This window comes from Dryobates pubescens, chromosome 14 (genome assembly GCF_014839835.1).
Source record: "Dryobates pubescens isolate bDryPub1 chromosome 14, bDryPub1.pri, whole genome shotgun sequence".
Taxonomy (NCBI): domain Eukaryota; kingdom Metazoa; phylum Chordata; class Aves; order Piciformes; family Picidae; genus Dryobates; species Dryobates pubescens.
The window spans coordinates 26,116,325-26,130,015 of record NC_071625.1 but is presented as its reverse complement, the minus strand read 5'-3'; positions in this window follow the sequence as shown (position 1 = coordinate 26,130,015).

Sequence of the window (13,691 nt, the reverse complement as noted above, 5' to 3'; positions counted from 1 at the left end):
TGTGCCCAGGTGGCCAAGAAGGCCAATGGCATCCTGGCCTGCATCAGCAATGGTGTGGCCAGCAGGAGCAGGGAGGTCATTGTGCCCTGTGCTCAGCACTGGTTAGGCCACACCTTGAGTGGTTAGGGGTGAGAAGGGACCTCCAGAGATCATCCAGTCCAACCCCCCTGCCAGAGCAGCATCACCTACAGAGGTCACAGAGGAACACATCCAGGGGGGGTTTGAGTGTGCCCAGAGGAGACTCCACAACCTCTCTGGGCAGCCTGCCCCAGGGCTCTGCCACCCTCACCACACAGAAGTGACTTCTCACGTTGAGGTGGAATCTCCTGTGTTCCAGTTTCTACCAATTATTCCTTGTCCTATCACTGGGCACCACCAAAAAGAGACCATCACCTTCATCCTGACACCCACCCCTCAGCTATTGATAGACATTGATCAGATCCCCTCTCAGCCTTCTCTTCTCCAGACTAAACAGCCCCAGGGCTCTCAGTCTCTCTTCACAGGGGAGATGCTCAAGTCCCCTAAGCATCCTCCTGGCTCTCCCTTGGACTCTCTCCAGCAGGTCTCTGCCTCTCTTGAGCTGGGGAGCCCAGAACTGGACACAGGATTGCAGCTGTGGTCTCAGCAGGGCAGAGCAGAGGGAGAGAAGAACCTCCCCAGCCCTGCTGGCCACACTTTGCTCCATGCACCCCATGCTAACTTTATTTCAACACTGCTTCTTTTCAAAGGAAAAGCAGAGCCCCCCAGGCAGCTTTTGTGTTCCTGAGGTTATTTGGAGGGAAACCTGCCCTGTTTAATAAATCTGCCAGAAAGCTGCTATTGTCATGGCAAACAGATGTGATGGTTATTCATCCTGTAAAAGCAAATGGTTCATCACTCAGCCAGGGATCACCTGCAGAAGTGATTCACAGCTCCAGGGCCTGCCTGCCACTGGCTTTGATGGTGCTCCTCACGGTAGCTGTTTGCTGCTGATTGTACTGCAGCAGCTCTTCACATCAGCAGCTTGTAGGATTTCACAGCACAAAGGAGGAGCACACCACAGAGAACTGAGCAGAAATCATACCTCTTCAAATATTCCCCAGCACCAGCTGGGCCTTCTCTACAGACACCCCTGAGCCTCATCTGAGTGCTGGTGAAACAAAACAAGGCACAGGCAAACCAACAAACCCCCCCCAGCCAAGGAACCAGGAACTGAATTCCCAGATGAAGTCCTGCACACACAGCAGCACAGGGAGACCTCACCTGCAGGGCTGTGTCCTGCTATGAAACCCTCAACACAAGAGGGACATGGACCTGCTGGAGCACATCCAGAGGAGGCCACCAAGATGATCAGAGGGCTGCAGCACCTCTGCTGTGGAGACAGGCTGAAAGAATTGGGGCTGCTCAGCCTGGAGAGCTCAGGGCAGACCTTAGAGCTGCATTTCAATATCTGAAGGGGACCTACAGTCAGGCTGGGGAGGGACTGCTCAGAAGGGCTGTGGGGATAGGACAAGGGACAATGGTTTGAAACTGGAGCAGGGCAGATTCAGGTTGGCCATCAGGAGGAAGTTCTGCACAGTGAGAGTGGTGAAATACTGGAACAGGCTGCCCAGGGATGTGGTTGAGGCTCTGTCCCTGGAGACATTCAAGCTCAGACTGGCTGTGTCCCTGTGCAGCCTGCTGTAGCTGGAGTTGTCCCTGCTGACTGCAGGGGGGTTGGACAAGATGCCCTTGGAGGCTCCCTCCCAACCCAATGCACTCTGTGAATCCTCTTGCCCGGCTTCCAGCAGGGGAGCACATCCCTCCGTGACATGAGTAGCAGGGAATGGCTTCAGGAGCCAGAATCAGAATCTGCTCTTACACTTTGCTTATCAGCTGGCAGGTGGTGAAGGGCACAAGTCACAGCTGGGATGCCACTTGTGAAACATGAAGGCATTTCAGAGCACAAACTGCCCTGCAGAATTCACTGCACATCTCTGTGGCACCTCCCCCACCACAGAGCAAAGGACACTCAGCTGTCCCCAGGAGGGGCCTGCAGAGACATAGGAGAGCTGCCAGTGCTGTGGCTGCCTTCCTGTCCTCTGTGTCCTGGTTTAGCTGAAGTCTGACACCAAGCAGCCTTTCCTAAGGTTTAATAGGGGCACCTGAATGAGAATAGGCTGAGGGAGCTGGGGGTGTTCAGCCAGGAGAAGAGAAGGCTCTGGGGGGACCTTAGAGCTGCCTTCCAGTGCCTGAAGGGATCCCAGAGAAAGGCTGCAGAGAGACTTTTCCTGAGGGTGTCTAGAGACAGGAAAAGGGAAAATGGTTTGAAGCTGAGGTGAGACTGGAGCTGAGGAAGAAGTTCTTCAGTGTGAGGGTGGTGAGACTCTGGAACAGGCTGCCCAGGGAGGCTGTGGCTGCCTCCTGCCTGGGGGTGTTCAAGGCCAGGCTGGATGAGGTGTCCCTGCCCATGGCAGTGGGGTTGGAGTAGATGGTCTCTGAGGTCCTTTCCAACCTGAGCCATTCTATGACCTATTCAGAGCCCTACTACTTTATCATTTTAACCATTATTTGACCATTTTATCCTACACTGCCATGGAAGCAGCCGAGATTAATTCGTTCTATGCCCTTAGGACCTGAAAACTGTACACAGACTACAGTATTAGCAATATTATTGCATTAATAGTAGTGATGAAGATGATGATGATCACAGAATCACCAAAGTTGGAAGAGACCTCAAAGATCACCAAGTCCAACCTGTCACCACAGACCTCATGACTAGACCATGGCACCAAGTGCCATGTCCAGTCCTTTCTTGAATACCTCCAGGGATGGGGACTCCACCACCTCCCTGGGCAGCACATTCCAATGGCCAATCTCTTTCTATAAAGAACTTCTTCCTAACATCCAGCCCAAACCTCCCCTGGCACAGCTTGAGACTGTGTCCTCTTGTTCTGGTGCTGCTTGCCTGGGAGAAAGTTGCCTGGGAGAAGAGCCCAACCCCCACCTGGCTACAACCTCCCTTCAAGGAGTTGTAGAGACCAAGAAGGTCTCCCCTGAGCCTCCTCTTCTCCAGGCTAAGCAACCCCAGCTCCCTCAGCCTCTCCTCACAGGGCTGTGCTCCAGACCCCTCCCCAGCTTTGTTGCCCTTCTCTGGACACCTTCCAGCAACTCAACATCTTTCCTAACCTGAGGAGCCCAGAACTGGACACAGGACTCAAGGTGTGGCCTAACCAGTGCTGAGCACAGGGCAGAATGACTTCCCTGCTCCTGCTGGCCACACTGTTCCTGATGCAGGCCAGGATGCCATTGGCTTTCTTGGCCACCTGGGCACACTGCAGGCTCATGTTCAGCTTCTGTCAACCAGCACCCCCAGGTCCCTTTTCTGCCTGGCTGCTCTCAGCCACTCTGCCCCCAGCCTGTAGCTCTGCCTGGGGTTGTTGTGGCCAATGTGCAGCACCTGGCACTTGAACTTGTTCAATGGCATCCTGTTGGACTCTGCCCATCTGCCCAGCCTGTCAAGGTCCCTCTGCAGAGCTCTCCTACCCTCTAACAGATCAACTCCTGCCCCCAGCTTGGCGTCAGCTGCAAATTTACTGATGATGGACTCAGTGCCCTCATCCAGATAATCAATAAAGATATTGAACAGGCTGGGGCCCAGCACTGATCCCTGGGGCACACCACTGGTGCCTGGCTGCCAGCTGGCTGTGGCACCATTCACCATTCTCTGGGCTCAGCTTCCAGCCAGTTCCTAACCCAGCTCAGAGTGCTGCTGTCCAAGCCAGGGGCTGACAGCTTGGCCAGGAGTTTGCTGTGGGGGATGGTGTCAAAGGCCTTGCTGAAGTCCAGGCAGACTCCATCCACAGCCTGCCCCACATCCACCAGGCAGTCACCTGGGCATAGAAGGAGATCAGGTTGGTCAGGCAGGACCTGCCCTTCCTAAATCCATGCTGGCTGGACCTGAGCCCTTGGCCATCCTTCAGGTGCACAGTGATTGGCCCCAAGATGATCTGCTCCATAAGGAACATCAAGGATAGGCTCCAAGGAACATCAAGCCCTCTCCTTGGTAGCTCCTCAAAGACAAAATGGACCCTGCACACAACAAAAGTCTGATCAGGCTCTCCGATTGTTTAGCAGAGAAGAGGAAAAAACAGGTAAATGAAATGCTTGTCTTCCAGAAAGCCCTGAATTTCCCCATCCAGGAGCTGGGATGCATGCACTGTTAATTCCCATGCAGGAAAAACATTGTTCACTTCAACCAGCAATTAGTGAGCACCATCTCCAGCCTGTGCAGTGAGGTGATTCTTATGCTAATGGCTGCACAGCAGTCAATTAATCATCTGGGCACATTTAGCTGGGATGTATATTTCATGAGACAGATACAGATATCAAGATCAGTTTGATATTTACTCATGGCAAATGGAAGTGTCTCAGATGGTGGTGGGGGAAGCATGCAAAGTAAACACACAGCAAAGAGGGATGTTAGCAGCTGCAGCACGGCTTCGGCTCTTGCTCCAGCAAACAGCTCTCTTTTCTTTGCCTTTAACTATGTTAAGAGAGGTCAAAACCTTGTGGGATCACCCAGAACTGAATCATTGGATGCAACCAGGTGGATGGATGATGGTAGAGCAGTGGCTGTGGTTTGTCTTGACATCAGTAAAGCATTTGACACTGCCTCCCACAGCATCCTCGCAGCTACACTGAGGCAGTGTGGTCTGGATGGGCAGGGAGTGAGGTGGATGGGAACTGCTTGAAGGGAGGAAGTCAGAGAGCTGTGGTCGATGGGACAGAGGCTAGTTGGAGGCCTGTGTCTAGTGGAGTCCCTCAGGGCTCACTACTGGGACCAGTGACCTTCAATATATTCATCAATGACCTGGATGAGGGCACAGAGAGCACTGCCAGCAGGTTTGCTGATGGCACCAAGCTGGGTGGAGTGGCTGACACAGGAGGGTGGTGCTGCCATTCAGCCAGACCTGGACAGGCTGAGAGCTGGGCAGGGAGAAATGGAATGGGATTCAACAAGGGCAAAGGGAGAGTCTGGCACCTGGGAAAGAACAACCCCATGGAGCAGGAGAGGTTGGGGACTGAGCTGCTGGAGAGCAGTGAAGGGGAAAAGGACCTGGGTGTCCTGGTGGATGGGAGGTTGACCATGACCAGCAATGTGCTCTGGTGGCCAAGAAGGCCAAGGGCATCCTGGGGTGGATTAGAAGGGCTGTGGTGAGTAGGTCCACAGAGGTTCTCCCCCTCTACTCTGCCCTGCTGAGGCCACATCTGGAATATTGTGTTCAGTTCTTGGCCCCTCAGTTCAAGAAGGACCTCAGGAAACTGCTTGAAAGATTTCAGCACAGAGCCACAAAGATGATTAGGGGAGTGGAACATCTTCCTTATGGGGAGAGCCTGAGGGAGCTGAGGGCTCTGTAGTTTGGAGAGGAGGAGCCTGAGGGTGACCTCATTCCTCAATTTAAGAAGGACAGGCAACCAGCACCTGAACAAGAGGACACAGTCTCAAGCTGTGCCAGGGGACGTTTAGGCTGGAGGTGAGGAGGAAATCCTTCCCAGCAAGAGAGATTGGCCATTGGGATGTGCTGCCCAGGGAGGTGGTGGAGTCCCCATCCCTGGAGGTGTTCAAGAGGGGACTGGATGTGGCATTTGGAGCCATGGTTTAGTTGTCAGGAGGTGGTGGGTGATAGGTTGATGATCTCTGAGGTCTTTTCCAACCTGGTTGATTCTATGGTTGCCACAGCACTCATGCAATGGCAGTGGGCAGCCTTTGCACAGAGTCCCATGGCCTCTCATTCCCACAGAATCACAGAATGGTTTGTGTTGGAAGGGGCCTCCAAAGGGCATCCAGTCCAACCCTCCCTGCAGCCAGCAGGAGCATCCTCCACTAGATCAGGTTGCTCAGAGCCTCGTAGAGCCTGGCCTTGAATATCTCATAGGATGAAGCCTCTACCCCTTCCTTGGGCAGCCTGTATGCAGGACTAGGGGAATGGAGCAAAACTAGCAATGGGTAGATTCAGCTTGGATGTTAGGAAGAAGTTGTTGCCCATGAGGGTGGTGAGAGACTGGCACAGGTTGCCCAGGGAGGTGGTGGCAGCCTCCTGCCTGGAGGTGTTTGCAGCCAGGCTGGATGTGGCTGTGAGCAACCTGCTGCAGTGTGAGGTGTCCCTGCCCATGGCAGGGGGTTGGAACTGGCTGAGCCTTGAGGTCCCTTCCAACCCTGACAATTCTGTGAGTCTAGGATTCCACCACCCTCATAGTGCAGAACTTCCTCACATCCAATCTGAATCTGCTCTTCTCTCATTTCAAACCATTGCCCCTGGTCCTGTCCCTGCAGGCCTTTGCAAGCAGTCCCTCTGCAGCCTTCCTGTAGCCCCCTTCAGGTACTGGCAGGCTGCTATTTGGTCTCCCTGGAGCCTTCTCTTCTGCAGGCTGATTGGATCCTGTCAATGGCTTTGCCACAGTGCCAGGAGGGGCTCCTGCTTGAAGAAACAGCAGTACTAATGCCAGGTTTAGACCCCAGCAGAGCTGCATCCTGTTTATCAGGGCAGGGAAAGCATGTAGGAATTTACAGTTCCTGTGGATTTACTTCTTGAATTCTCCTGTTTGAAGGGTTCAGATTTCATTATGGAGGCTTAAAATAACTGCAGTGCAGAAGTCAGCACTGGGAATCACTGCTGGAGGGAAGCATGCATTCCCTTATGGGTATTTATAGCTTCCTCTGCCTCTGTCATGAGCAGTTAGGAGGGGGGAAGCTGTCACCATTTTATTTCCATTCAGAAACTCTGCAATGATTTATGCCTGCTAAACTTTCCATGGTTAAATGCCTTATGACTCACTTTCCAGTAATCCCTTTCATTAAACTCATCTTACTGGTGACCTAAAGCTTGGGAACAGCCACAGGAGGAGCAGCTCAGGTAGCTTTCAGGTGTGGGTGGTTTGTTATCTGCTGTTGGACAACCACAGAGTCACAGAATGCCTGGGGCTGGAAGGGAGCTCTAGAGAGCAGTGAGTGCCAGAGCAGGGCCACCTAGGGCAGACCTTCCACCAGCCCAGCTTGCTCAAGGCCTCATCCAACCTGGCCTTCAGCACCTCTAGGGGAAGGCATCCAGCACCACCCTGAGCAACCTGTTCCAGTGTCTCACCACCCTCACTGTACAGAGTTTGTTCCTAATCTCCAGTCTAAATCTCCCCTACTTCTTCTTCTACCCTACCCTTCTGCCTAATAATTATGGTTGAATGAGACCTTTAAGATCATGGAGTCCAACCATCAACCAAGCACTGCCAAACCACCTTCCATGCCATGATCTAGTCATGAGGTCTGTGGTGACAGGTTGGACTTGATGATCTTTGAGGTCTCTTCCAACCCTGGTGATACTGTGAGACTGTGAAGCTTGGAAACTGGCCAGTGTGGTGCCCATCCACCAGAAGGGTCGGATGGAGGAACCTGGAAACTCCAGGCCTGGCAGCCTGACCTCAGTGCCAGGGAAAGTGATGGAGCAGATTATCCTGGGGGCAATCACTGCACCTGAAGGATGGCCAAGGGCTCAGCTCCAGCCAGCATGGATTTAGGAAGGGCAGGTCCTGCCTCTCCAACCTGATCTCCTTCTATGATCAGCTGACTGCCTGGTGGATGTGGGGCAGGCTGTGGATGGAGTCTGCCTGGACTTCAGCAAGGCCTTTGACACCATCCCCCACAGCAAACTCCTGGCCAGGCTGTCAGCCCCTGGCTTGGACAGCAGCACTGAGCTGGGTTAGGAACTGGCTGGAGGCTGAGCCCAGAGAGTGGTGGTGAATGGTGCCACAGCCAGCTGGCAGCCAGGCACCAGTGGTGTGCCCCAAGGATCAGTGTTGGGCCCCAGCCTGTTCAATGTCTTTGTTCATGATCTGGATGAGGGCACTAAGTTTGCAGCTGACACCAAGCTGGGGGCAGGAGTTGATCTGTTAGAGGGTAGGAGAGCTCTGCAGAGGGATCTTGCCAGGCTGGACAGATGGGCAGAGTCCAAGAGGAGGGCACTGAACAAGTCCAAGTGCTGGGTGTTGCACATTGGCCACAACAACCCCATGCAGAGCTACAGGCTGGGGTCAGAGTGGCTGAGAGCAGCCAGGCAGAAAGGGAGCTGGGGGTTGATAGCAGCTGATCATGAGCCTGCAGTGTGCCCAGGTGGCCAAGAAGGCCAATGGCATCCTGGCCTGCATCAGGAAGAGTGTGGCCAGCAGGAGCAGGGAAGTCCTTGTGCCCTGTGCTCAGCACTGGTTAGGCCATACCTTGAGTCCTGTGTCCAGTTCTGGCTCCCTCAGTTTAAGAAGGACATTGAGACACTTGAAGGTGTCCAGAGAAAGGCAATGAGGCTGGGGAGGGGTCTGGAGCACAGCCCTGTGAGGAGAGGCTGAGGGAGCTGGGGTTGCTTAGCCTGGAGAAGAGAAGACTCCAGGGAGACCTAATAGCAGCCTGCCAGTACCTGATGGGGGCTACAGGAACGCTGCAGAGAGACTGTTTGCAAAGCCTGCAGGGACAGGACAAGGGGCAATGGCTTCAAACGAGAGCAGAGCAGATTTAGATTGGATGTTAGGAACAAGTTCTGCACCATGAGGGTGGTGGAACCAGTGTTCCACAGGTTGCTCAGGGAGGTGGTTGAGACCTCATCCTATGAGATATTGAAGGTGAGGCTGGACAGGGCTCTGGGCAACCTGATCTGGTGGAGCATGTCCCTGCTGACTGCAGAGGAGGTTGGTCTGGATGAGCTTGGGAGGTCCCTTGCAACCCAAAGCACTCTGTGATTCTGTGAAGGTCACTGAGCAGAGCTGGGGTCAATCACCTGCTGGGCTGACCTGTGTCTGTAGCACTCATGTGGGATTGCCACTGCTGATTGCCTGGGTGCAGCAGAGCTCCTTTGCATGCATGCTGCTGTAGGACTAGAATGAGAGGGAAGTTTTGCTGCTTGGTGACCCTGTGGAGGTGAATACCTTTTTTTTGTTCACTCCACTGCTCAGTTCAGAAGGAGCCCAGGCTCAGAGGCTCTTTATTCCCTCCCAAGCAGCCTGAATTCCACTTCAGACTGCAGTGTCCTTTAGGCTGGATTTGCAGTGGATTTGTCACCTTGTCACCACACTGTGCCATCACCAAACTCTGGTACTTGGCATGTTCCCTATCTGAGCCTTTCAGAGCTGTGTCTAAACAAGCAGGCCCCAGGAATGGCTGTCAGCAGAGCACTGGGCAGTATCTTCAAAGCAGAAGAGCCGGGGTAAACATTGCCTGGGTCTGCTCTATTAGGTGCCAGGGGAAAGTTTTCTCCCTCCCTCCCTCATCTGTGAAGTGATGGATGGGGAGAAGATGACTGCTCTGCCCTTCTGCAGCAGTTACTCTGAGTGCTGCAGCTACAAGGCTCCTCAACTGAGGTGTAAGATTATGGGAGACATCAGGAGGTGGGCAAACTTCAGGGGAGCTGCACAGGCAGCAACTTTGTGTGTTCACAGGGTAGCAGTGGATGAGACTCTGGAAGGGGAAGAGTTTGGCACTGCTTGCAGAAACATTTTGCTGACCAGCTAAAGCTTTGAAAGACCTCTGCTGCCTTGTTGATGTAAACTGACCAAGTGAAATTCAGGCTCCCAGTGCTGGATTCTTTTTTGGGGGGGGTGGGGGATGGGTGTTGGTTTGGTTTTGGTCTTTCTTTTTTTCTACCTTGCCACTTTTAGATTCCTCCCTGGAAAAACCTCCCTCAGGCCAGTTTAAAATGACTGTAGGAAGAGGTCCCAGAGTTATGTTAATATACACAGGCTTCAAATAGCAGAGAAATGCTTGGATTGGAAGGGACCTCACAGATCATCTACTCCCTGGGCAGCCTGTTCCAGAGTCTCACCACCCTCTCTTCCTCAGCTCCAGTCTCACCCTGCTCTCCCTCAGCCTCAAACCATTCCCCCTTGGCCTGTCTCTAGATACCCTCAGGAAAAGTCCCTCTGCAGCCTTCCTGCAGGATCCCTTCAGGTACTGGAAAGCAGCACTAAGATCCCCCCAGAGTCTTCTCTTCCCCAGGCTGAACACCCCCAGCTCCCTCAGCCTATCCTCACAGCAGAGCTGCTCCAGCCTTTGGATCATCTCTGTTGCCTCCTCTGGCCTCACTCCAGCAGCTCTGTGTCCTCCTTCTGCTGGGGACAGCAGAACTGGAGGCAGGATTGGAGGTAGGGTCTCAGCAGAGCAGAGTCAAGGGGCAGAATCCCCTCTCTTGCCCTGCTGCCCACACTCCTCTGGCTGCAGCCCAGCACACAGCTGCCTGCTGGGCTGCATGAGGGCACTGCTGGCTCCTGGGGAGCTGCTCAGCACCCAACACCCCCAAGTCTCTCTCTTCAGAGCTGCTCTCAGCCCACTCTGCACCCAGCCTGGGTTTGTGCCTGGGGTTGGCCTGACCCAGCTGCAGGACCTTGCTTTTTGATTGTTGAGCCTGATGCAGCTGGCACTGGCACACTCCTCACGCCTGTCCAGGTGAAGCAGCAGAGACTGCAGCTTCAGGGAAGCATTGGTCCCCTCAGCAGGCATTCCTTTAAAGACCTCTGCAGATGGTGTTGGGTGTTCTGCACTGCAGAGCCTGAAGTCCTGTGAGGCTCTTTCTTTTTCCTAATGCAATCCTCATTTTTTGGTGAAAGCCCTCCTGTTGCCATTAATCTCCAACATCCTACAAAGCTCTCACTTCACTGCCATGCTGTAAGAGTTTCCTTTCTGGCCACATGATTTTGTTGGGTTTCCCCCCCACCCCCCCTTCAGGCTAAGCTCAGTCTGGTGGTTTTAACTTAAAGACAATAAACCAGGAACTCCCAAGTTCGAATTCTTGCCTCAGTAACCACCTTGCTGGGTGGTCTTGGCACACCCTCAAGGCTCTGTGCAGGTTTAATTTGTCAAGGATTGAATAAGCCCTGGTCCATTTCCTAGCCTGGAGGCATGGGATGCTGCTTGCTCCAGCGAGGTATCCTCTGTCTCCAGTCACAACCTGAAAACAGTTGAACTTGGGGCATCTTCTAATTTCCACTCCTTAGAGGAATTTGCCTTGCAGCTGGGTAGTGATCAGGTTTGGCTGGAAGCTGAAGCCCATTGTGGGCTGTCTTCACAGGGGCTGATTCACAGTTTGGAATGGAAAAGACATCAGAATTTGGTGAGGTCTTTTTTATGACCTCAGAACAGAGGAAACCTGGGAGCCATGGAGTAGTTTCTGGTGGCTAGAAACAAAAGTGGGCTTTCTGCTTGTTAAATTGTGGATGGTTCCTCTTCAAGGTTCTCTGCAGGGTGGCTTCTAGGTAATAACATCAGGGGGACCTGAACAAGCTGAAGAGATAGGTCCAGGTGAACCTCAGGAGGTTCAACAAGAGCAAGTGCAGGGTCCTGTGCCTGGGCTGGAGTGATCCTCACTATCAGTACAGACTGGGGGAGGAGGTGACAGAAAGCAGCCCTGAGGAAAAGGACTTGGGAGTGCTGGTGGATGAGAAGCTGGACATGAGCAGGCAGTGTGAGCTTGCAGCACAGACGGCAAATCACAGCCTGGGCTGCAACAAAAGCAGCATGGCCAGAGGTGGAGAGAGGGGATTCTGATGTGCTGCTCTGCTGAGACCTCACCTGGAGCCCCTCGGCCAGCTCTGGAGCCCCCAGCACAGGAAGGACATGGACCTGGTGGAGAGGGTCCAGAGGAGAGCCACCAAAATGCTCAGGGGGTTGGAGCAGCTCTGCTAGGAGGACAGGCTGAGGGAGCTGGGGGTGTTCAGCCTGGAGGAGAGAAGTTGTTTGCCACTGGAATGTGCTGCTCAGGGAGGTGGTGGAGTCCCCATCCATGGAGGGGTTCAAGAGGGGACTGGATGTGGCACTTGGTGCCATGGTCTAGTCATGAGGTCTGTGGTGACAGGCTGGACTTGATGATCTTTGAGGTCTCTTCCAACCTTGGTGACACTGTGATACTGTGACTCCAGGGAGACCTAATAGCAGCCTGCCAGCACCTGAAGGGGGCTACAGGAAGGATGGGGAGAGACTGTTTACAAATGCCTGCAGGGACAGGAGGAGGGACAGTGGCTTCAAACTAGAGAAGAGCAGGCTTAGATTGGATGTTAGGAATAACTTCTGCACCATGAGGGTGGTGGAGCACTGGCACAGGTTGCCCAGGGAGGTGGTTGAGGCCCCATCCCTGGAGATATTCAATGTTGGGCTCACCAGGGCTCTACCTGATCTAGTTGAGGATGTCCCTGCTGACTGGCAGGGGGGTTGGACTGGATGAGCTTTGGAGGTCCCTCCCAACCCAAAGCATTGTGTGATGCTGTGAACACACCAACTGCTTGGTACAGGAACCCTCATGAGCAGTCATGCCAGGAACATGCAAACAGGAGTGCTGGGCTTGGCATTCTTGGGTGGGTTTGGGGTCATTTGGGGCCTGTCTGTGTGGTTTGTGGGAGCTTTTCAGTGGGTTTGTGTTTGGGGTTGCTTTTTTTTGCTGTGGGTTTTTTGTGTTGCTGTTGGTAGAATAAGAGGATAATAAAACTGCAGAGCAAGAAGAATTTAGTGCTATTAATTTGGTGATATGAATTCAGTTGGTTTATTCAGAGATATTAATGCAGTAATAGCAGTGATAGCCATTGAATGGTATTACTGTAGCAATGTTCATTCAGTGTCACAGTATCATTAAGGTTGGAAAAGACCTCAAGGATCATCGAGTCCAACCTGTCACCACAGACCTCATGGCTAGACCATGGCACCAAGTGCCACATCCAATCCCCTCTTGAACACCTCCAGGGATGGGGACTCCACCACCTCCCTGGGCAGCACGTCCCAATGACGAATGACTCGCTCGGTGAAGAACTTTCTCCTCACCTTGAGTCTAAACCTCCCCTGGCACAGCTTGAGACTGTGTCCTCTTGTTCTGGTGCTGGTTGCCTGGGAGAAGAGACCAACCCCCTCCTGCCTACAACCTCCCTTCAGGGAGTTGGAGAGAGCAAGAAGGTCTCCCCTGAGCCTCCTCTTCTGCAGGCTAAGCAACCCCAGCTCCCTCAGCCTCTCCTCACAGGGCTGTGCTCCAGACCCCTCCCCAGCCTTGTTGCCCTTCTCTGGACACCTTCAAGTCTCTCAATGTCCTTCTTAAACTGAGGAGCCCAGAACTGGACACAGGACTCAAGGTGTGGCCTAACCAATGCAGAGTCCAGGGGCACAATGACTTCCCTGTTCCTGCTGGCCACACTATTCCTAATACAGGCCAGGATGCCATTGGCCTTCTTGGCCCCCTGGGCACACTGCTGGCTCATGTTTAGGCAGCTGTCAATCAGCACCCCCCAGGTCCCTCTCTGTTTGGGAGCTCTCAGCCACTCTGACCCCAGCCTGTAGCTCTGCATGGGGTTGCCATGGCCAGTGCTATTAATGTAGCAATGGTGATGATATTGATATTGATCCAGTGCTGGTCATTAATTCATTTTCATTTAGCAATATTGCTGCAGTGATATTTAGTGATATTCATTGAATGCTATTCACTTAATGCTATTCATTTAATGCTATTCATTTAGTAATATTAATTTAATGCTATTAATTTTGTAATATTAATTTAATGATATTAATTTAATGATACTAATTTAATGATATTGATTTGCTGATATTGATTTGCTGATATTAAGTAGTCTTAATTTAATGATATTGATTCAGTGTTAGCCATGTAGTGATATTAATTTAATTGTATTAATTTAGTGAAGCTGATTTAGTAATATTCATTTGATCA